This window comes from Nelumbo lutea, chromosome 5, assembly GCF_056320005.1.
Source record: "Nelumbo lutea isolate HS-2025 chromosome 5, American lotus-T2T, whole genome shotgun sequence".
Taxonomy (NCBI): Eukaryota; Viridiplantae; Streptophyta; class Magnoliopsida; order Proteales; family Nelumbonaceae; genus Nelumbo; species Nelumbo lutea.
In genome coordinates this window covers 57,653,673-57,674,998 of record NC_142688.1, presented here as the reverse complement: position 1 = coordinate 57,674,998, position 21,326 = coordinate 57,653,673, and the positions used below count along the sequence as shown (strand labels likewise).

Sequence of the window (21,326 nt, the reverse complement as noted above, 5' to 3'; positions counted from 1 at the left end):
GAGAGTCGGTCTCTTCCAGTATCTGGACCGGAAACTATGGCTGGTTGCAGCCTTGAGAGTATTCACTTTCCCATTTCTATTACCCCTCTTATGGACTAAATTATCTTAGTGGTCCCAAGGCTGTTAGGCAATTTGTGGGAGGTAAAGGAATCTAGGATGTTGTTTGGCAAGTCTAAGTAGATCTTTTGACAGCCCAGCAGACCAAAAGACGTAAAGAGCATTTTGGAGCTGGTCTTTAAAAGACCAAGACTGTTTGGTAAGTATTTTGATCTACTGAGTTGTTAAAAACAGATTAGAAGGATATCAAAGACACAAAGACCAAACTTCATTTGAAGCTTCCCAATTTTCAGCCATTATGGTCTTTCTAGGTGTTTGTCTTCAAGTCTTTTTGTATTGCAATTACCAAACAGAAAAAAGACCAAAAATTTATCTTCCAATCTTTCCAATGACCAGAAGACCACATAGAAAGACTTGTGAAACAGCACCTGGGTTATTTAACCAGGAAGGTCAAGGAACCCAATGAAAGTAGTGCAACATGACAGATGGGGATGGGGATTTGGGGACCAACTTAAGGTGTATCAAAAGAGAACCAAAGCTGCTCCCATGCTTATTTGGCATCATTATGATGACATGGGGCCCACATGGGAGCTGGGTTAGCAATGGATCAACTTGGGAAGACCCTAGAGTCAAGGTGACACCTAGGCAACAAGGCACTCTTTGAGTCTTGCCTTGCCTAATTGCCAATTATAAAATAGTAGAAGAGAATGAGAGGTAGCCAAAAAGAATTAGTTCTGGCCGCCCCCTTCCTTTTAATTTATATACTTCATAAAAAGAATGTACAAGTACAAGCATACCCTTAGTAGGTCGGCTACTTGTAAGTAGCTGGAAAGAAACAACTTAACTTAATATAAACTAATGGGCCTAAGGCCCAATAACTTCCTAACTGAATTATGTAAATAAAAATAAACAAAGCTGGCCCAATAACTCAACACTCCCCCTCAGGTTGGGAATAAATATCACACATTCCCAACTTGCATAGATTATGCTCCAGCTTGTTTCTTGCAATACCTTTTGTAAGAACACTAGCAAGCTGCAAATCAGATGCAACATATGGTAAGCAAACTTCCCCCGAAGTCACCCTTTCTCTTATAAAATGTCTGTCCACTTCAATGTGCTTCATCCTATCATGTTGAACCGGGTTGTGTGCAATGTTAATTGCTGATTGATTATCACAGTATAGCATCATAGGTTCTTCTGCCTCAATCCCAATCTCCCCTAACAAGGAATGGATCCAAAGGAGCTTTGAAACTCCATGTGCCATGGCTCTGTATTCAGCTTCTGCACTTGACCTTGGCACAATTGTTTGTTTCTTACTCTTCCATGAAACTCGATTACCTCCAACAAGAGTGCAAACTCCTGATGTAGATCTCCTATCATCTAGACATCCTACCCAGTCAGCATCTGTGTAAGCCTCTATATTCGACTGTCCATGGTCAGCAAACAATATGCCTCTACCTGGGTATCCCTTCAGATAAGCAAGTATCCTGTCAACAGCCTCCCAAAGCTGAACTCGTTGGGCATGCATGTATTGACTCACCACACTCACTGCATAAGAGATGCCTAGTCTTGTCATATATAAGTATAGCAACCGCCCCACTAATCTTTGATACCTTCCAACATCCTTCACCAGTTAACCTTCTAAAGCATTTATACTGTGATTCTGATCAATAGGTGTACTAGTTGCCTTTGTCCCCAATTTCCCTCTCTCCTATAGAAGATCTAGAGCATACTTCCTCTGTGAGATGAAGATTCCATGCTTTGATCTTGCCACCTCAATGCCCAAGAAATACCTCAACTCCACAAGATCCTTAATTTCAAACTCTTTGTGCAGATTCTTCTTCAAGCTATCAATCTCACTCAGATCATTTCCTATAACTACAATGCCATCCACATACACTATCAGAACTGACACCAGGGACCCCCTCTGCTTTACAAACAGAGTATGATCTGATTGAGTCTAAGTATAGCCAAATACAACCAAGGCTTTTCTAAACCTGTCAAACCATGCCCTGGGTGATTGTTTTAAATCATATAGAGACTTCTTCAATTTGCATATCTTTCCCTTTTCCACATCACTGTAGAAACCAACAGGAAGATCCACATACACCTCTTCTTGCAGGTCTCCATTGAGAAAAGCATTTTTCACATCAAGTTGGATGAGGGGCCAAGAGTATGTAGCAGTAAGAAAGAGAAGGATCCGAACTGAGCTCATCTTTGCTACTGGTGCAAAGGTCTCTAAGTAATCTATGCCATAAGTTTGAGTGTACCCTTTCGCAACCAGCCTTGCCTTATACCTTTCTATACTCACATCCGCCTTGTACTTCACTGTATAAACCCATCTACATCCAACTGTCTCCTTGCCTTCTAGTAGATCCACAATCTCCCACGTCTGATTCTTAATCAAAGCTTCCATTTCCTCCTGCATAGCTATCTTCCACTCAAGTTTGGAGAGAGCCTCATTGACACCCTTGAGTATAGATGTTAGACAGTGTATGCCCTTAGCTCCAATCAGATTGATGTACTTTTGGCATTTATTGTAAATGAATAATAGTACATAATTGATTCATACTATTATGGTGTGTTTCTGTGAATCAACCATAAACTAGACACTTATGAGACTCGTGCTAGTTTAGAATCTTCACAGCCGTTGGATATTTCTAGGGAGGTTTATCCTGCCAAAGCTGACACTAATGTGCTACCAAGTCGGTTGGGGTGGCTTGTCTCAGCTACCAGGGTAAGACCCGAAGCACATGTAATGTGGGTTTGCTTGAAACTCTGAACCGGACCAAATTTCCAGTGATGCCTTAGACCTTGGAGACAGATGGGAAAAACTGGAAAGTTACACCTGACCCCTGGACTCGATTATGGTACTGCACTAGGTGTTGGATTGGGCTGTCTTTGATATGTCAATCAGTGAGATCCTTAGCAGGGGTCAAAACCTGGGTATGTTGGGGCAGTTTGAGAATTCACCTGAGTAGGTGACCATAGTGACAGAATCAGCCCCTTTGTTGTTCAAAGAGAATGATTAGGGAATGCACTCTTTCTTATGGAAACCTAAACTGCCGACAGTTGATTTCAAACTTGTTGAGATTTGTTTTGCAAAATATACTTATATAGAGATATACATATATATTATTGTTTCACAAGATGTTCGCAAAAAGGTTTTAATTCCCGAGATCCATGTGTGCAGAGAGTGCAACACTGTACCTTGCAACTGAGGGAGAGGTCCCCTCTTGTCAGGCAGTGTTTGATCATTATGGGCTGAGAGGTTAAGTGTAAGACCATTTAGGGTTTTTATACTTAATGGGCTAATCTCACTTAAGTCCATAGTCCCTGGGCCTTCATAAGGTGGTTGGACTCAGGGACCATTTAGTGTAAATGTTGGGCCCATTAAGAGCCCATACTGATGGGCTCAGGGGTTTATTCGGCCAGGACTTATAACAAAAGTTATGTTGAACCCATATGGCTTTTGTGAAGATCAATGCTAGGGTCCTAGGCCATACAAAGAGAGCCAAGCTAGCCAGCAATTAAAGGGAAATGAGCCTGAAAGCTTAATGGGCCTAAAGCCCATTTTGAACTGGGTTTAATTAGATTAATTAAAAGGGGCGAATTTGGGTTTATATCTGGATAAGGATCAGCAAGAGGATAAGATAAGTCTTATCCACTTAAGAGTCCAGATCCAAATAAATATTTGGATCAAAGAACCCTTTCCTTATTAGATTAGGAAGTTGATCTTTGAAAGATAGAAAAGGAGGGCGAGTTCTTCCGAAAGAATGAAATCTTTCTTCTGCAATTTTTCTCCCACTGCTCTTGCTGCCCCTACCTTGTTCGATCTCCAGCTCTTGGAGCATTCAAGATTGGATCTTGACCTTGATTTTTGCTAGAAAAATCAGTTCTAAGTTCGTGCACACATCCCTACGTGATCCTTGCTAAAGGATTGCAATTCTTGCTAAAGGATTGCATTGCTGATCCTACTTCACCCTAAGCTACGCCATCTTCAGTGGAGGCAGCTTTTGGTACCTCTTTGGGCATGAACACCTACGTTGGGAGCTACTTACATGGATTCCGTATCAGGTATTCCTCTCCCTATTCTTTGGTTTCAGATTTGGTCCGGTTTGTTTCAAGAACGATCATTGAAAAGTGCAATTTTTCTAAAACTGGGAATGTGATTCCCAGAAGGGAAAAAGAAATTTTTGAAATTTCGCCCAACCACCCTGCATGGTTCGGCCATCCATATGATGGATCTCCCTTCCCTTCAATAGACACGAAGTCGAGGGAAGAAAGGCTTGGTAAGGAGATAGTCCACTATATGAGAGATAATGTGAGATGCAATGAGTAGTACACTTTTTCTTCTCTTTTCTAAGTGCAATAGGAAGGTCAAGGTCATCTGCAATGGGGTTAGTGGTATCAAATAGGAACTAAACCATCAAAGGAAGCAAGATGCATACCTGGGTCAGTGTCAGCCGAACCTGGAGTCTCTGAGGAGTCGATAGGAAGTGATGTGGGTTCTTCTACTGTGGAATCAACCTCTCTGTGTAGTCGTAGACGCTATCGTGTAAAGCACTAAGAAACAGGACACAAGGGAGGTGGTAAAGTAGGTGAAATAGGAGGGTCGGACACTGGAGTGGACAAGAGGACTAGAACCGGAAGTGGTATAAATTGCTCACTTTCTTCCCCAAAACACTCCCCTTGAGAAGAACGCCCCCCCCCCCCCGGAAGAAAAAAAAGGCTGAATAGGGTGTTATATCCAAGAATACGAGAAGGCACACGATTAATCAGGAAAACTGTTGTGAAAACTGCATCACCCCAAAACTGAACTAGGACAGTAGAGGTTATCATCATGCTTCTTGCAATTTCTACAATGTATCTATTCTTTCTACTACACCATTCTGTTGTAGAGTGAAGAACAACTGCTTTGATGGATTACTCCATGCTTTTGATAGAAGCAATGCTAGTTTTTTTTTCAAAATATTCCTTGGCATTGTCCGACCTGAACACTTTCACTTGTACCCCAAACTACGTTAGCACCATCTGGTGAAACTATCAAACCAAGGATATCACCTCATCACGAGATCTCATCAAGTATATCCAAGAGTACCGAGAAAAATCATCCACAAATAGAAGGTACCGATAGCCACCCATAGAAGAAACATGATATGGTCCCCACACATCAGTATGAACAACATCAAAAGCAGAACATCTTTTATTACTAGACTTAAAGGAATGTCTACAATGTTTTCCAAGTTGAAAACCTTCACACTCTAAACTAGACAAATTAACAGACTCAAATAACTTTGGAAATAAGAAATGCAAAGAAGTAAAAGACAAATGCCCTAACCGATTATGCCAAAGCATAATCTGACCCACAGACTCTGACTCAAAATTCCCTGCTAACATGATGAGTTTGATGACTAGGAAGCGCATCAAGAAGGTAGATTCCATTCACCTCACGACCACTCCCAATCGTCCTCTTTGAATCCAGATCCTGCAAAACACAATGACCAGGAGAGAGTCACTGAGCAATTCAAATTCTTTGTCAAACTACTAATAGATAAAAGGTTAGTATTCAATCTAGGAACATGGAAGAAGAGGGTAAGAAAATGGGATCAGTTATCTTGACAAACCCTTTCCCAGCAATGGAAAACATGTGATCCATCAGCTGTAGAAACTTTATCTCTGCCAAAGCATAGGTGGTAAGAGGAGAAAATGGTGGAAATGTTGGTCATATGCTCTAAGGCTCTTGAATCTATAACCCAAGGGGGTCCCTCTTTACCTGTAGTATAAACATAGTTTGCAGTGGCATGTAAATTACCTGTATGTGCAAAAGAAGTAGAATGGTCACCTCCTGATCCACTTGTACCTTGTTGTCCACCCGATAATGGGTTAGGGCTGACTATATCTCGTTGATTAAATAACTGCCCATACCTCTCCAATTCAGCCCTCACTGCAGTTGCTACAACAAACTCTAGGGAAGCTATAGTAGGAGGTCTAGACAAGTCACCAGTTACTACCATGTTCACATTTCCCTTCTTATTTCTAAATTGGCTCGGCACAAGGTGAGGGGGAAGCTTCCAGCAGGTATTTCTAGTATGCTTAGGCTTCTTATAGTAGTCACATATCAGATCCTTCTTATCTTCCTTCCTAAGTTCATTTCCATTTCTATCCCCACTCTGCTTAGGTTTCACTGTGCTAACCATAGCAGACTGCTCAAGACCCGAGTTCCTCATCATCATATTCCTCCTACTCTCCTCTCCTAATACAAAGGCATATGCCTGAGAGAGAGTAACACTATCTCTGGAAAGAATATGCTGCCATGCAACGTCATACTCGGGGTTAAGTCCAGCAAGAAACTCAAAAACCCTATTCTTCTCTAATAGTTTATGGTAGGTTGTTGCATCCTTGCTACTTTCCCAAACCACAGTCTCCAAATGGTCTATCTCCTGCCATAAGGTTTTGAGGGCCGAAAAATAAATAGAAAACATACTTATCTCCCTGTCTGGTAGTAATTACCTAGTTTCTCAACTGGTAGACTCTAGCAATATTCTCACTCTGTGAATAGGTTTTTGCAACTCCATCCCAAATCTCCTTAGCTATGTTAGCCCATAAAAAGTTTTTACTTGTATGGGGTAGCATGGAATTGCATAGCCAAGTCATTACCATATAGTTCTCCTATACCCATCGGGAGTAGTTAGTCTTGGGTTTCACTTCCTAACCAGTGACACACCCCAACTTCCCACGAGTACCAATGGCCATCTTTGCAGATTGTGATCATTCTAAGTAGTTTGTACTATCTAACTTAACTATAGTGATGGTCCCAACCTTGAAAAGGTCTCTAACACCTCTTCCCCCTTGTCCCATCTCACTCCCTAGTTTGTTTTCAACTCCATGGCCCTCCATTATTCCCAAAAAGGGTTAGAAAATCACTTTGAGATGAAAAAATAGGCATTTATCTCCTTCAGGCACCACAAACACCCTTCTAGTACCCTAGAAGCTCCTCCCTCCAAAGATTTCTTTTTCGTGGGAGCAGGAGAAAAGAAAGAAGCAGCCGCTCCCTCTAGAGGCCTCCAAAAAAGATGGGACTTGAACCCTTGAACCACCCCCTTCAGAAAACTCCAAGGTAAAAAACTAGGGCACCACTTCCTAGGTCAAAAATGAAGAGTCCTACTAAAACAAGATTCTCTCCCCTTTCTCCAGTTCTTCCTGATTTTGGTGAAAAACCCTAGACCAGCTATAAGGAATTGCAGATCCACCAAAAACTCCAAAAACTAGGCTTACCTGAGGTCTTCGATCAACCTTTCACCACACCATGTAGTTGGCCAATCTAGGGCTGCATGATGGAGCAGCTCAAGTAGTCTTCAATCCGCTCTGGTACCAAGTAGAAAAGCTTGATAGTTGTTTTGATATAAACTTTATGAAAGAAAAAAGAACAAAGAGCTGAAAAGTTTCAACTAGAAAAAAAAAAGAAGTAGAAGAGAATGAGAGGAAGCCAAAAAGAATTAGTTCTGGATGCCCCCTTCCTTTTAATTTATATACTTCATAAAAAGAATGTACAAGTACAAGAATACCCTTAGTAGGTCGGCTACTTGTAAGTAGTTGAAAAGAAACAACTTAACATAAACTATTGGGCCTAGTGCCCAATAACTTCCTAACTGAATTATGTAAATAAAAATAAACAAAGCTGGCCCAATAACTCAACATCGGCCCAATAACTCAACTTGATTTATTTGGTGTGTCATCTAGACAACCAAGGGTGTTAGGATGTAATACTCTTAAAGCACCATAAACTTGTCCCTACAAATATAATAAAGCTAAAGTTAGTTCACCTTGGCCTGCCAATTGTGAGACTAAGAAATAAAAACATTTGAACAAAAAGAAGTCAAGAAATCAGGCCAACCCAACTCGAATCCATCAAGTTGGTTAGGGTTACCTCAACCCACTTGCACCCCTAGTGGTTTCTAAATAGGGAGGCAGCAGGATGGCTCAAAGGCTTCATAGATGATAACCATTTTGCCATTACAGAGACAGGGTGGAAAGCTGAACTAAATTTGCAGCAGAAGTTTCTGGTTGAAAAGAAGAAAATGATGAAGGAGAATTCATCCAACTGGTTGAGTTTTTTGGTTCAGGTAAAAAGCAAGCCATTTGCTTTCCTGCTGGAAAAGGAAGACATGGCTGGGTGAAGGTGGTGCAGACTTTGGACGATTATGAACAAAGGCTCTGGGCGAAGGAAGGTCATTGTTTGCAGAGAAAAACCAGTGGAACACCCAGACATGGAACGACATACCGAAAATATCAGTCCTGTGGATAGCCGCTAGAACTGGGAGGCATGAGCAGAAATACCATATGCTCAAAGATGGTGGCTGATGGTAGATTGGATGAGTGGATGTGTGGAGAAAAAAGAAGGTGCTCAGATTGAGCAAAACAGTAGTGGGCTGGGACGGAGTGCTACAGGATTTGGTAGAAGCTCTGCCGGTTACGGAAAAGACTACCCTTCGTCCCTTTGGTGACATGGCAGCGGGTTAGCAGTGGTGGAGAACTGGAACCCTTCCTGCAATGAGCTGGAGGCTGAAGGTGATAACGTTGGTCTGAAACTTCTGGGACTGCCCTTCAATTTGTGGGTAGAGGTCTTTCTCCAAATCGCAGCACTGTGCAGTGGAGTCCAACAGGAAGTGGACCTATCTGACCTCAGAGTTGCAAGAGTATGAATTAGTGGTTCCAAACCAGAGAAAATACCAAGATCGATTGATTTCTTCTCCGACAGAAGGTGGATACAAGTTTGGGTTGCATCGTAAGTCGAAGTGCCAATTTGGGAGAGTGGGAGGTAAGAAGAAGATGATGATGATGCAGCAAGGCAAAGACCATGAGGCACAGTAAGAAAGGCAGCCTCGGCTGTCAGGTCCGATTTTCCCTCAACAGTATGTTTGGTTTGAAGGAAAAAGTTGGGAAAGGAAAGGAGGGGTAAGGAAACCTTTACAGATCTTATATAGGTTTCCCTACTTTTCCCTTCCTTTCTCTACTTTTTCCTTCAAACCAAACACAGCCCAAAGGAAATTAGACTGTCGGGGCGGGATAATTTGCGGTCCAACTTACCCTCATTAATTGGTAACTCGTATATTTGAATTTCAAAGGAGGCCAGTTTCTTACATGGACGTATTGAAGGGGGAGTCTAAAAAGAAAAAAAAAAAAATTGGAACTGGAGTCAAACCAGATGGTCTGTTCGAGTTTTAAGGGGCAAGATAAGCCAAACCCCAGGTATGTGAGATCAAAGGATGTACAAGGGGATGAAATCAATGATGGGTGGTGGATCAATGGTGAAGTTTCTGAAGAGGAGAGCTTCTCGGGCGGTGATTCATTGATTCTAGCATTGGAAGTATCGATGGGACAGTCCAGGTGTGATTGGACAAAGAAGATGACTTAAGTCTTGAAGAGCTGTTTGCAGTAGACAAGGTTAGTGATACCAAGGATGCAGGAGTGTCGACCATTAATGAACTTTTGCAGAAAATTCTTGAGGCCGAAGGAGGTCAATAAATCTCCAGCTCTAGGGCGATACTAAATCAGGTCCAGGATCAGTAGGGATCTTCATGCACCCTTTCAGTGAGGAAACCCCTCTCTTGTGAGCAGCAAAATCAGGGCAACCAAATAGTGTCTGTAGAGGGGATCTACAAAGCTTCGAAGGAGATACCTTTAAGAGATAAAAGTACAGGATGTGATCAGGTCACAGTAGCCATGGCTCAAAATCAAACAGAAAAGCCTGTTGCTTTGGAGAACAATATTGATTCGAATCAATGTGCTGATGTGGTCCCTACTGCAGATGGTAACCCCTGCAACCCTTGTGATTTTCCTTTTGCTACTGACTCCTTTTCTGGTTCTATTGCAGATGGCCCAACCCCTGATCTTGTTGTGATTAAGCCCATGGACTAGAATAACAATGATGAAGTTGTGGTGGGGGAACCTCCAAATGAAGATCCAAAGCCTGATAGTGGGAGGAAAGCAGTCTCTTTGGAGGAAGATGCGAGGGATGTTGAAAATAGAGAGGGGGAGAAGGGTAAAGAAAAAATGGGCGGAGAAGGATAACGTTGATTTGGTGAGAGAAAAACAAAAGAGTTGCAGGCATGAAGGAGAGTCTTTGGGGGAAAGCAACAGACAGAAGAGGATCAAGTGAAGAACCTAGCCAATAGAATGGGGCTTATGCTAGAGAAATCTGAGGTAACAACCCAAAAACATGATAAGGAAAACAGGGTGGAAAAGGAAGAAATTTTGAATGAAGTGGAGAAACTAATTAATGATGTTGAAGGGGACAAAGAATTCAGTGCTAGGGGGGAAAGAAGAAAAGGAGGTCTTTAGGAAAAAGGGGGCATCAGGGTTTTTTCAGTAAGTACAATGAAGATCATTAGCTGGAATGTCAGGGGTCTAGGAAGTGCTACAAAAAGAAGGCCGATTAGGGAGTTGATGAAGAAAGAAAAGCCAGAAATAGTTTTGACTTAGGAATCTAAGGTGCGGGAGGTTGATAGGAAGTGAATTAGGAGCTTTTGGGGAGAAAGGAGTGTGCAGTGGAATTTTGCACCAGCTTGGGGTGCGTCAAGAGGAATAATAACAGCCTGGAAGGAAGACCTGTTCAGTTGTTGTGAAGAGCTAGTGGGAAGACTTTCTGTCTCAATAAAACTAAAAAACAATCAGGATGGATTTGATTGGGTCCTTACCAATGTTTATGGACCAAATTCTTATAGAGAAAGGAATATGATAAGTCCCGCTGCTATTCTGTGACCGGTGAGCTGGTTCGAGGGAGCTCACCCTCCTGAAATGGACGAAAGGTAGAAGACGAGAGAGAGAGAAGAAAGAGAGAGAGAGAGAGAGAGAGGGGAAGAGTAATCTCAATGATTCATTCACTACTCTTCAAGCATTCGTTCATTAGCCTATATAGTAAATGGCCAGCTACAACTGTAACCGCTTCTGAGCATTCTCACAGTCTATGATTACTTTTCAATATGTGGGTGTCGGTTATATACGAACGTAATGGGTGGTGCCACCCGTGTGATTCGGGTGGTGTTCTGGACTGACGCATGGGCCTGCTGAGCCTGACTTGCTATGTGTCTTGGGTCTGGGTCTCCTGTTGTGGGCCCAAGTGGGTAGTTGAGGGCCTATCAGTCCCACCTTTTTCAAGAAACACCTTGTCCTCAAGGTTGATGTGGGGATATGGATCTTGTAGTTTGTCATAGTCCTCCCGAGTGGCATTTTCCGGTGGCAAGTTTTTCCAGATGACTAAGGCCTGTGTGTGTAACTTCTTGCCTATCTTGACCCCTCTTACATTTCTGATTTGTTGTGGTTCAATCAGTATATCCCCGTCTTCTGTGAATTGCGGAGGGGTCGGGCTGACCTTAGTTGTAGGGCTTAGGCAAGGCTTCAGCATACTAAATGGAAAATCGGGTGTAATTTCGAGGAAGTAGGAAGCTCCAATTTGTAAGCCACCTGTCCCACTCATTCAATCACCATGAATGGGCCAAAATACTTAGGAGCTAGCTTCTGCCAAACTCATCGGGCTACTGAAGCTTTCCGGTAAGCCTGGAGCTTCAAATAGACCCAATCCCCAACTGCCAATTCAAGCTCCCGGTGATTGCAGTTGTAGGTCAACTCCATGCGCTGTTGTGCTCTCTGAAAATGCAATTTAAGGAATCTCAATATCTCATCTCTTACGTCCTCAATGTGCAGCTCGTAGTTCCCTCCCTTGATCCATTTTTGGTGTACACCTCTGAAAACTGTGGATATCAGCTGTTGTAAGGTACCCTCTTCCATGGAGATCAAGACACCAAAATAAATATGTCAATCCATCCGGTGTATCTTTGTTTTCTAGGGCCAAAACAAAGTCAAGAAAACTTTCAAAATCCATCTCCCATGCATTATCACCACCACCACCATTTTTGCCATGCTAAGCATGTTTATCAAATGCCCGCTCAATGAATATTTCTGTCAATGTACCATCTGCATATTCTCGAAGCTCCTGTTTGCTCAATGTCCCATTCATATCTTTATCTAGAGAAAGAAACATATCACATATTCGTTGTGTGGATGTCAATGAGAACCAGTTTTCAGCTTGTTCAGTATCAGTGACTTCTTCCTCACTTTCCCGATGCAGTTCCATGAGTTCCTGGAGGCAGTTACTAAGTAGTACCTTCTTTATGCATGCTTTACCTTGCCTCTGAGGATCACAAAAAAAGAAAAATTTGTGTGCAGCTATGCGGCAATTCATTTGAATAAAAGCTGCAGGTCTATCTCATAGTTGTGCCAGATTAGGAATAAGACCTCTAATGTAGGCCTCCATTTCATGAGATTGAAGGAAACCATCAGAATCCTCATCAAGCTCGCTCATATCAAGTCTTGCCTGAGTGACGGAGACTGTGCGCATCACATAAGGGTAAAACAGCAGGATGGAAATTCTTCCAGACTCATCTTTCTCAAACTTCATAAAATTTGAAGGGCTGAAAACCCATCAACACCTTGGACCTATTTGCTCCGTACATACAGAAGCAATATGGCAAAAATCTTCATAATTCATCTTCTTTGGTGAGGGCGTAGCTGAGGCTGGGACAATGACGACAATGACAAATCTCTTCTTCGTAGCAACAAGACAAGCACTAATTAATCCAACTCCAAACTGCCCGAGCATACTCACAACAACCACATCCACCCAGATATAGGATATGGCACCACTAGAGATGCTAGAATGGACAAGGTGAACAACAACTACATTAATAATGCTTGGATTCTCACCAGTACCTATCATTTCACCCTTTCGTTGTGGACCTGTGTCTAGAGGTCCTGTTGGATGGAACCAAAACCCAAATCATTAAGTCTGCCTTAGCTATTTTGACATCACTGTCAATGATCGAAAGAACCTGTTGACATCGTAACATCTTGGTGGAAGCAAGCACGCTTCCAATGCGATCTTCGTTGTTGAAGGTTCTGTGACCACCGGGCTTAACTCCAACAATGAACCAGAACTCATGGTTGTCACTAGGCAGCCAGGGAGCATTCATCATCACTGGTTGGTCATTAAACCATCTCCTTACCTTGCATCTGATAAGGTTTGCCTGAATTGTATTGGAAATAATGATTCAGGCTGTGAGTGGGATTGAAGGATGCCAAGGGACACTATACAGAGGAGGGTCCCACCCGTTGAAATGGAAAGGGAAAAGAAAAGGGATCTGTAAAACTGGAGGGTGGACAGAGACGGGTTTCAGGTGGCATGGTGAGATGGGTCAGGTTATGGTTGTCGCCATAGTTGTCAAGGCGACGCCTAGGCGCCAAGGCCCCCTTTAAGGCTCACCTCGCCTAATCGCCAAGCAATTTTGTACTATGTATTGTAAAGATTTTTTTATTCTTTATTTTTTGACATTATAATTATAAAATAGGCACTATTAAACTAAAATATTCATTTTGTGTGTTTATATACTAATTTCTTTTTATTATTTTCTTATTTGTTAGGATTTAATCAATACAAACATTGCTAAATGATGTATTGAACCCTCAAAGACTTTAAAACCTGAACCTACTACTACTACTTTTTTCATGAATATGTTGATTTTCTATACTTTAACATGAACTCTATACTTTTCTTATGAAAACTATGAATAATTATTAAGGAAATATGGTTATGGTACCTAGGGAACTACCCTAGGATCTATGTTTTCTATATAAAAAAATCCATCACCTAGGCGACGCCTAGGCGTCTGCCTAGTTGACAAGGCGACAAAGCACCCCCCTAATGCCCAGCCTCGCCTTGACGCCTTGAAAACTATGGTTGCCGCCAACGAAAATGAAGACCAGAGGTTGAGCAACTGAGACGGACCTAGGCTAGGTATGGACAGGCTTGATTTAAGTGAGAAAGAGGGAAGAGAACAAGGACCAGGGGTCGAGCTACATGGATAACGATGGGTGGGGTGACGAATTGACTAGGGTTGTGATGCTGGTAGATCTTGGTTGGGGGTATAATCTTCACACTACCCTTTTGAACCACCTCCCCTATTTTGTCCCCAAACATCGCTGAGCTCGTTGCTAGGGTTGAAGTCTCAACTTCTGATGATGATCTCGTTGTCGTTATTCGCTGTCCAATGCTCTCTATCAGCTTCGATCCTCCATTTTCTCTGAAATGAGTGTTAGACAGTGTATACCCTTAGCTACAGTCAGATTGATGTACTTTTTGACATTTATTGTAAATGAATAAAGTGCATAATTGATTCATGTCGTTATGGTGTGTTTCTGTGTAATACCCTTAAACTGGACACTTATGAGACTCGTGTTAGTTTATAATCTTCACAACCGTTGGATAGATCTAGGGAGGTTTATCCTGCCAAGGCTGACACTAATGTGCTACCAAGTCGGTTGGGGTGGCTTGTCTCAGCTACCAGGGTGAGACCTGAAGCACATGTAGAGTGGGTTTACTTGAAACTCTGAACCGAACCAAATTCCAGTGATGCCCTAGACCTTGGAGACAGATGGGCAAAACTGGAAAGTTACACCTAACCCCTAGACTCGATTATGGTACTGCTCTAGGTGTCAAATTGGTTTGTCTTTGATACGCCAATCAATGAGATCCTTAGAGGAACCTGGGTATGTTGGGGCAGTCTGACAACTCATCTGAGTGGGTGATCATAGTGACTGAAGTAGCCCCTTTGTCGGACAAAGTGAATGATCGGGGAATGCACTCTCTCTGATGGAAACCTAAACTATCGACAATTGATTTCAAATGTGTTTGAGATTTGTTTTGCAAAATATATTTATATAGAGATATACATATAGATTATGGTTTCACAAATTGTTTGCAAAAGGTTTTAATTCCCGAGATCCATGTGAATAGAGAGTGCAACACTGTATCTTGCAGCCCAGGGAGAGGTCCTCTCTTGTCGAACAGTGTTTGCTTATTATGGGTTGAGAGGTTAAGTGTAAGACCATTTAAGGCTTTTACCTGATGGGCTAATCTCACTTAAGACCATAGTCCCTGGGCCTTCATAAGGTTGTTGGACTCAGGGACCATTTAGTATAAATGTTGGGCCTGCTAAGAGCCCATACTAATGGACTCAGGGGTTCACTGTCTGAGCCAAATTAGCCAGCAATTAAAAGGGAAGTGAGTATGACAGTTTAATGGGCCTAAAACCCATTTCGAATTGGGTTAATTTGATTAATTAAATAGGGGCGAATCTGGGTATGAATCAACGGATAAGGATAAGAGGATAACCCTTATCCACATCCAAATAAAGATTTGGATTAGGAGAAGCTAATCTTGATCTGCGGTTAAGATAAGGGATAAGCCTTATCACTTAAAGAGTCTAGATCCAAAATTTGGATCAAGAAACTCCTAATCAGATTAGGAGATTAATCTAAGGTTTATATAAAAGGAGGAGGGCAAGCTAGAAAAAGGTTACACAGTTTCACAGTTTTCTGCATTCAGCTCTCTGTTCTTCTGTTCTTGCCGCCCTACCCTGTTCGATCTCCAGTTCTTGGAGTGATCAAGATCAGATCTTGATATTGATTCTTGCTAGAAGAATCAATCTTGAAGTCCTACTCACACCCCTTGTGTGATTTTTCTGAAGAATTGGGATTCTTGCTGAAGAATTTCTTTGCTGATCCTACTTCATCCTAAGCTATGTCATCTCCAGTGGAAGTGGGATTTGGTACCCTCTTTGGGCATGAACACCTACGTTGGGAGGAGCTTCTTGCATGGATTCTGTATCAGGTATTCCTCTCCCTTATTCTTGGTTTCAGATTTGGTCCAGTTTGTTTCAAGAACGAACCTTAAAAAATGCAATTTTTCTATATCAGGGAATAGGATTCCCGAGAGGGAGAAAGAAATTTTTTGAAATTTTGCCTAGTCACCCTACATGGTTCGGCCATCCATATGATGGGTCTCCCTTCCCTTCAATGAGTGTTGACGGAAGGAGCTCGGCGACTACGCTCTTCTAGAGAACCGACCATCGTGCCAAGCTTGTCTAAAATCATCTTCAGCTTGGCCAGAATTCCTTTCTGAATCCTCTAACTTCCCTCAAGACAACTGAGACAGTCTTCAAGCCTTGTCATCCGTGCATCCATGGATCTGGTGTCTCTGATACCATTTGATAAGTCCTGCTGCTATTCTGTGACCGGTGAGCTGGTTCGAGGGAGCTTGTCCTCCTGAAATGGATGAGAGGTAGAAGATGGGAGAGAAAAGAAAGAGAGAGAGAGAGAGAGGAAGAGTAATCTCAATGATTCATTCACTACTCTTCAAGCATTCGTTCATTGGCCTATATAGTAAATGGCCAACTACAATTGTAACCGCTTCTGAGCATTCTCACATTCTATGATTACTTTTCAATACGTAGGCATCGGTTATATACGAACATAATGGGTGGTGTCACCCGTTGATTCGTGTGGTGTTCTAGACTGACGCATGGGCCTGCTAGGCCTGACTTGCTGTGTGTCTTGGGCCTAGGTCTCTTGTTGTGGGCCCGAGTGGGTAGCTGAGGGCCTATCAGAATATGATGTGGGAAGAATTAGCAGTCATTAGAGGATTGTGGGATGGCCCATGCTGCTTAGGAGGTAATTTTAATGCAATCAGATTTGTGGGGGAATCAAGCGGAGGAAGACAGAGGGTTACTTCAAGTATGAGGAATTTTAACAATTTTATTGAGACTTTTGAGTTAAGAGAGTTCCCACAAGGTCAATCTTGTTTCACTTGGTCCAATCTCCGGGTTAATCCTATATGCTCCAAACTGGATAGGTTCTTAATGTCTCCTAATTAGGAAGAACATTGGATGGATTCGAGGGGGAAGTCTCTTCCCAAAATCACATCAGACCATAATATGCTTGTTTTAGAGGTCTAGTGAGGAGGGACCTACTCCTTTCAGGTTTGGAAAGGACAAAAGTTCTTAAGAAAATTACAAAAGCTAAAAGGGGAGATAAAAGGGTGGAATAGAATGGAATTTGGAAGGTTGGAGGAGAAAAAAAAGTAACTTGTTTTCTCAAATTGAGTTGGATAGGAAAGAAGTGTAAGGTGTGTTAGAAGGGCATGAAAGAGAAAGAAGATGGTCTTTAAAGGAGTTAGAGGATACCTTGTTGAGAGAGGAGATTAATTGGAAACAAAAATCAAGAGAGAGATGGATTAAGGAGGGTGGTGGCAACACAAAGTTCTTTCATGCTTTAGCAAATGGCAGGAGAAGGAAGAGCTCAATTTCCTCTTTAGTAGTGGGAGGGACTGAGATCACAAATCAAGAAGAAATTGCTAAAGCCTTTGTTGATCACTTCAGATCAATTTTTTGTAGGCCATTTACTGAGAGGTGGACTTTGGATGGACTAGAATGGGAGTGTTTGGAAGAGAATCAAGTACAGTCTTTGGAGAAGAACTTTGAGGAACTTGAGGTCAAAACAGCCATATTCTCTATGGATAGATTGAAGGCTCCTGGGCCTAATGGATTCACAATGGCTTTCTATAAAGATTGTTGGGAGATAATAAAAAATGATTTGATGAAAGTGTTTAGGGAATTCCATAGAAGGGGAGTAATTAGCCCAAGGATGAATTCAACCTTCTTAGCTTTGATCCCAAAGAAGCAAGGTGCCACCTAGCCTAGAGATTTTTGACCTATAAGTTTAGTGACTAGCGTCTAATATCTATAAGGTAATTGCCAAGGTTCTGTCTCTAAGGCTTAAAAAGGTGCTTCCCTCTATCACTTCCCAATACCAAGGAGCCTTTTTTCAAGATAGAGAAATTATTGATCAAATTCTAGTTGCATGTGAGTGTGTGAAGGCTCAAAAAAGGCGAAAGGGGAAAGAGGTAGCAATTAAACTAGACTTGGAGAAGGCCTATAATCTAGTGGATTGGGATTTCTTGATTAACATTATGAGAAGGTGTGGGTTTGGGGAATTGTGGTGTAAGTGGATGAAAGGTTGTTTGCAAACAATTCATTTTTTTGTCCTAATGAATGGTACTACATTTGATTTCATTGACGGGATCAGAGGCCTTAGTCAAGGAGATCCACTCTCTCCCTTTCTCTTTACCTTGGTGGCTGAGGTTTTAAGTAAATTAATCTCAAAGGCTAACTTGGTGCACTTGATCAAAGGTTAATAGTTGGGAGAGACGGAGTTTTGGTATTACACCTGCAGTTTGCAGATGATATTCTAGTCTTCTATGATGGGGAGAGCCAAGAAGGTGTAGAAAATTTAAAGCTAGTTATGAGCCTCTTTGAAAGGATTTCCAATTTGAAAATCAACAGGTCTAAGAGTCTAGTGACTGGTATCAATTTAGAAGAAGGTACCTTGAGAGATTTGGCTGATTTGTTAAGTTGTGAAAAAGGAGAATGGCCTAGGTGTTATCTACGATTGCCTCTTGGTAGAAACCCTAGATCGGTTAGCTTTTGGAATCCAGCAGTGGAAAGGTTTGAAAAAAGGTTGGCAAGTTGGAAAAGGCATGGTTTCAATTTTTTATTTTTTATGGAAGCATGGTTTCAAATGTTGCCAAATGTCGCTAATGTCGCCCGACATATGTCGATGTCGAGGCTCACCGACATGAAAATGGATGGTAATATAAAAATTACATTATGTCGGTCGACATTTCCTATATTTCGGAAATGTCGACCAAATCGGTCCAAATAACCAAAAAAAATACAGTTTTTCCTATTATATCGACAAGATGTCGACTAATGTACATTAAAAATATAATATATTAGTATATTATATTAATATAATACAGTATATTAATATAGATTATTTCATTAATATTTCTATTTAATATTTCAAATAAAATATTTATAAAAAGAATTAACAAAATATAAAAACAAAAGAATAAATTAATTACTTTATAATATAAAACATAAAATATTTTTCAAGTGATAAAATATTAACTAGTTAGTATTTTTTAAAATATTTATTAAAATCAGAAAATGTTTATTAAATTTTATAATAAATCATATTCTACATTTAATATAAAAAATCAGAATAAATTTAATAAATTTTATACTAAATCATAATTAATTATAAATTTAGTATTAAAAATCATAATAAATTCATTAAGTTTTATAAGAAATCAGAATTTATCATAATCTTAGTACTACAAAAAGGAGAATCAGTTTATTAAATTTATAATAAAACATAATGTATTATAACTTTAATATTTAAAAAATCAGAATAAATGTATTTCTATTTACTAGTGTGAAATAAATATATTAGAATTTATAATAAATCACAACTAAAAATAAGAAAAGAAAATATCAGATAACCTTGTAAAAACATCAAAATGCATAACAAATCAGTAATTCGTCATTTACTAATTTGTTATTGATCTTAGTTTCTTAGCTTTATATAATGGTTGGGAATAAGATAATAGTCTAGAAATATGTATTAATGCTTCTTTTATCATTTTACAAAATATCTTTTTATATTTCCACATATTTCATAATATTTCCACAATGTCTCTAATTTTTACAATATTTCCCCTCGACATTTCCGACATATGTCCTATATTTTGGTAAGCGACATTTCCATCGACATCGATATTTTAAACCTTGGGAAAAGGAATTATATTTCATTGGGAGGGAGAATCACATTGATAAAGTCCACTTTGGATAATCTTCCAATTTATTACATGTCGGCTTTTAGGATGCCCCAAGTTGTGATAAAAAGAACCAAGAAGATTACGAGGGACTTTTGTGGGAGCCGAGGAAAAAAAAATACCATTTGGTTAGGTGGGAGAAGGTGGGACAATTGAAGGGTGAAGGGGGTTTGGAAATAAGAAATGTGAAATTGAAAAATATGGATTTGTTAAGTAAATGGCTTTGGAGGTTGCTTAAAGAAAATGAAAAATTATGGACTAGAGTTATCTCAAGTATCCGTGGGTTGTCAAGCAATGAATGTGTTGATAGTTTGGTCAAACCAGGTTCAGAAATATAGAAAAGTGAAGAAGAGAAGAAGAAGAAGAAGAGAAGGAGAAGAACCGTCATTCTGAGAAAACAGAAATACCCTACTTAAGTATGGGACATGTAACTTAACACAATATCAAATAGACAAAACACATCTTAACGAAAATATAGAAATACCCTTAGCCGACTCTAACACTCCCCCTCAAGCTGGAAAGTATGTCATATAGTCCAGCTTGTTACATATATAGTTCATTCTTCACAAACTCAACCCTTTTGTAAACAAGTCTGCCCACTAATCATCTGTTCTCACATGCTCTGTACTTATGACGCTAGTAAGGACTTTTTCCCTTACAAAATGGCAATCTACTTCTATGTGTTTAGTCCTCTCATGAAAAACTAGATTGGATGAGATGTGAATTGCAGCTTGGTTGTCACAATATAGTTTCATGGATTTGCTTATTGAGAACCCGATTTCCTACAAAAGATTTTTCAACCACACTAGTTCACATGTAGTGTGTGCCATTGCCCTGTATTCTGCTTCAGCACTACTCCTTGCTACAACAGTTCGCTTCTTGCTCTTCCACATCACCAAATCTCCTCCAAGAAAGGTGTAGTAATCTATAGTGGATCTTCTATCATATACTAAACATGCCCGATCTGCATCTGTATAGCCAATTATTTCGAGGCTTCCTCCTGGCTTGTACAATAATCCACGGCCTATAGCCCCCTTCAAATACCACACAATTCTAATGACTGCACCCCAGTGAGGAAATCAGGGGCTTTGCATGAATTGGTTTACCATACTAATAGCAAAGGAGATATCTAGTCTAGTAATAGTTAAGTAATTTAGTTTTCCCACTAGCCTTCTATACCTTCCAAGATCATCAAATAGTTCACCCAACCCAACTTCACATTTGGTTCCATGGGAGTTTCAACTAGCTTATCACCTAATAGTCATGTTTCTTCCAATAGATCAATAACATATTTCCTCTGACACAAGTTTATACCTTGCTTCGACCTAACAACTTCTATACCCAAGAAATGCTTCAGCTTCCCAAGATCCTTTGTTTGAAAATGATCTTGTAGAAAGGCCTTTAGTCTATCACTGCTAGTTATGACTATGTCATCCACGTAAATCACTAGCAAGATCTTCCTGACTTCAGAATCATAGTTGATCACTGAGTGGTCAACTTGACATTGTCTCATTCAGAGCTCTTTCACTACTTCACCAAACATGCCAAACCAAGCACGAGGAGACTGTTTGAGCCCATAAGTTGCCTTCTTGAGCTTACACACCTTACCATCCTCCCCCTAAGCAACAAACCCCGGTGATTACTACATGTACACCTCCTTTAGAAGATCTCCATGGAGGAGGCATTTTTAATGTCAAGC

The 21,326-nt window shown here is 40.7% G+C and overlaps 1 protein-coding gene and 1 pseudogene across 8 annotated transcripts in view; both read right to left on the bottom strand.

Annotated features, from left to right (window-relative positions):
* Positions 1–21,326, bottom strand: part of LOC148852593 (uncharacterized) — a 41,415-nt gene that overhangs the window by 10,485 nt on the left and 9,604 nt on the right. The window lies entirely within an intron of this gene.
* Positions 11,587–21,140, bottom strand: LOC148852594 (putative serine/threonine-protein phosphatase 2A regulatory subunit B'' subunit TON2 pseudogene; annotated as a pseudogene).